This window comes from Galeopterus variegatus, unplaced genomic scaffold (genome assembly GCF_000696425.1).
Source record: "Galeopterus variegatus unplaced genomic scaffold, G_variegatus-3.0.2 Scaffold4010, whole genome shotgun sequence".
Taxonomy (NCBI): Eukaryota; Metazoa; Chordata; class Mammalia; order Dermoptera; family Cynocephalidae; genus Galeopterus; species Galeopterus variegatus.
Window position 1 is genome coordinate 135,599 of NW_007730121.1, and position 3,834 is coordinate 139,432.

A 3,834-nucleotide genomic window follows, 5' to 3' on the forward strand; every position below is an offset into this window, starting at 1 on the left:
TCTTGATAAATATTGGGTTGGTTGGATGAGTGGTAAAATAGAATTTCTCTACATTAAAAAGTAAACAATGATATAAAATGTGTTATACCTGTGAAATCTATATATGTATATGTATACTATATATATATATATATATATAGTGATTTACATAGTGATTTAAATTTAATATATTTTATAGTGAAGGCCAATAATAAACATTTTTTTGAAGTTTGCTACATGGAGGCATAAGCTATATTTACTAGCAACATCACTTGGTGCTTTGTTGAGGGACTCCTCTGCATAAAATGCTCTACTTGGTGATTGGGACAGATTTAGAGAGGGCTGGTAAGAAGAGGGTACATGTTAGAGTCCTTTGGTCTGAAGTGCCACAATCCCTCATGCTATCAAATCCTTACTTAAGGAAGACCAGGATACTGCTCAAGTCATGAATTAACCATAAAATTTACCTTTTCTTTCTCAGGCAAATTTTCATCCTGTCTGCCAGCTCCCATAGTGCTTTTACATCCCTTTAAGATAGTGTTTGTTAAAGTATATTAAAATTACTTGTTCACTAACTTTTCTTTTCCATTAGAATGAATTCTTTGATGCCATGGAGAAGTCATTACTCAACTGTTATTACTCTTTCAATTCCAGAATTCTAATGATAGATTTAGAAATTAGGAGTTCAATAAATGCTTTTAGAAGTGAAGTTCACAAAAATTCCAGTTAAACTTAAAATTTACAGTTTTACTTTTCCGTTAACATCCTAAAGAACTACTTTAAAAAATAATAAAAAGAGTAGTGATTAAGAAATACATTAGAAATTGTACATCTTTATTATAAAACATGAAGCAGAAAAAACTTAAAATCTCATAAAGAAAATTTATGCCACAAATGAGGGAAAATTAAAATTGATGTCAGCTTTGCATAAATGTTTTTTAAAAAACTGTTTATATGCTGGGAGATATACATAGTAAATGAAAAAACCTTGCTATATGTCATATAACTTACTACAAAGTTTTAAAATTACAAATAACAGAAAGTAAGTAATTGCAAAATAAAGTAAATTTTCACAAAATTGATGTCAGCTTTGCATAAATGTTTTTTAAAAAACTGTTTATATGCTGGGAGATATATATAGTAAATGAAAAAACCTTGCTATATGTCATATAACTTACTACAAAGTTTTAAAATTACAAATAACAGAAAGTAAGTAATTGCAAAATAAAATAAATTTTCATATGTACTGGCTAATGAGGGGGGGATTCAGAACCAAATATTAAAATGATGGAAAATAATATTTTGACATAGTGAAATTATTAATACCTTTTTGAATGAGTACTTACAAAAAATATTTTATATGCCAAAGAAAAATACAAACACAATAAAATGTCAGTATCAAAATTTTGAAGGCAGAAAAGCAAACAAAACGGAAGTAGTAAAAGTAAATAAAATAAAGTTAGGAGATATGCCTAGTGTTTATGTTTATAATTTTATTCCTAGAAAAAAGTTAATGAAATTATTAAATTAAGGATTCAACCAAAATTGAAAGAGAATAGTATAAAAAATAAAATCAATAATTTAAATTTGTGTATGACTTATATAAACCTTAGAAAATCATTTGGAGGAATATTATTCACAGAAATAAATACATTATAAAATGTCCAAACTGATGATTATGAAAAAAAAACACCAAAAATATGTAAAAAACATAATTTAAAGAAATATGCTTTTTATACTCCAAATTTCTAAAACCAAAAAGAAATATACATTTATTGATGGATTCAGAGTTCAAATGAACCAAATATTGGTGAATAGAGTATAATCACACATGAAAGGAATTGCTGACTAGGGTTAAGCAGTATTTAATCTCAAGATTTCAAAGCTGGCCACTACCCAAGTAAAATGATTAATATACCTCATCAATTTTAACAGAGAAAAATAGTAAAAATGTATGTAATTAGGTATATAAATTCAATAAAATAATCTATAAAGTTTAATGTTTCTTTTTAAAATTAGAACTCTAAAGGTTTGCAGACCATCTTTTAACTTTTTTCATTGGAAAGAGTTCCTATGTAAGCAAGCCCGATATATAACTAGCGTTGATTTACAAAACCAATTATTAGGTTTAAAGTGTAAATCACTGGAAAGAGCATCTACCTCAAGGCTTATATTCAATAGCATGTTATTGGATTGCATACAAAAGATCATTTAAAACCTGAATTGTGTCATTAAATGTTTGAAAAGTGCATTTCATTTTATTATTTTAATACGTTATTAAATAAATTAATGTAAGTGTGCTTAGATATTTTCAAGTAAATGATAAAGTGGTTATTATTGTTGGGATAGTTATTATTATTGACAATGTATATAGTTCATAACGCACTTCCTTACACTGATCCATTTGGTGTAACAATTCTGTGAAGTTTACAGAAAATATAAGAGATGAGGAAACTAAGCCTGAAAAAAACATTGTACTTGAGGCCACCTGCCGGTAAGATAAAGCTGGAAAAAGAATCCATGTTCTTTCCTACCAGAATGCAGACTCAAAATAATCTTAATAAATATTGCCAAATTAATTTGCTCTTTGATGTAATGAGTATTACCTGAAAACATGTACTGAAGGGGCCTCAGGATGAACAGTTATTTCTGACAGCAAGGGTAATTTTGAGGGCCGATCAATTCTTTGAATTCTTCCTGTGATATATTGAGCTAAGAGACTTTAATACAGATCATTCAAGTAAAAGCAACTGGGTTACATATTCAAAAGGGAAGGTAGCAAAGATGATTAATATTTTTATATCCTGGATAGATGTACAACATTTTTATAAATTCGTTTACTTCCAAGGACACATTAGATATATAAATTGATACCAGTAGCCACTGATAATGGAGTTAGTAATATTTAAAATGTATAGCGACTGAAAAATGTGGTCAATATAGATTGATTTTTGTAAGAGCACAGGTTTGACCTAAACTAAACTAATGGATTTGATTAACTGTAATCCAATTCAAGTCTCCAAATATTTATTGAGTACCTACTCTGTTTATAAGGTAGTGAGTTAAGGGTGGTATAGGTCACATGTTAGGTGATCTTAAGATATTCCTTTTTATTCAGTAAGAGTCATGAGTTAAATACTTTTTATTTTACATTTCAAAGAAATGAGTTCACAGAAAGTTTTTTATGAAGTCTGTGGCATGTAAAATAAAAAATGAATATAAGTAAATATGAAATGAGTCTTTGTATACATATTACAGTTTGGACTCCCTTCCTACCTATTTTAACTTGTAAAGAGAAAAAAATACAATATCAAGAATCATTACACAACGCTTAACTATAATATAATAACACCTCAGTTTTTTTCACAATACACATTTTTTTTTCCATTTTAACAGCAAACTGTAACTTAATAAAGGATCCTACAAAGCATGTTCAAACACTAGCATGAGCCTGTCCCTCTGGCAACATGATAAGTCTAACCTTTCTGCATCGCATCCTTTGACTACTCCTGTTTCAAAACGTTGCCTTCCCTTCATTTTGTAGTATGTAAAATAAATGGTTCTATGTGCAGAAATACTCATTCCAAGAACAGAAATAACCTTATACCTGTGAAAAAAATCAGAATTCATCTTAACCTACGGAATTCTTTTATTCTCAAAATCTATGAAATCCTGTTTGCTGTGATAAAAGGAGCAAGGGCTTTGATTTGGACAGGCCTGGTTTAAAGCTCATGATGGATACGTTAACTTGCTTCAACACAGTGACATTTTTAATACCTATATGTATCCCACAGCATCATGTCATATACTTTAAATATACACAACACAATTTAGTTTTTAAAAACTCATTTTCTC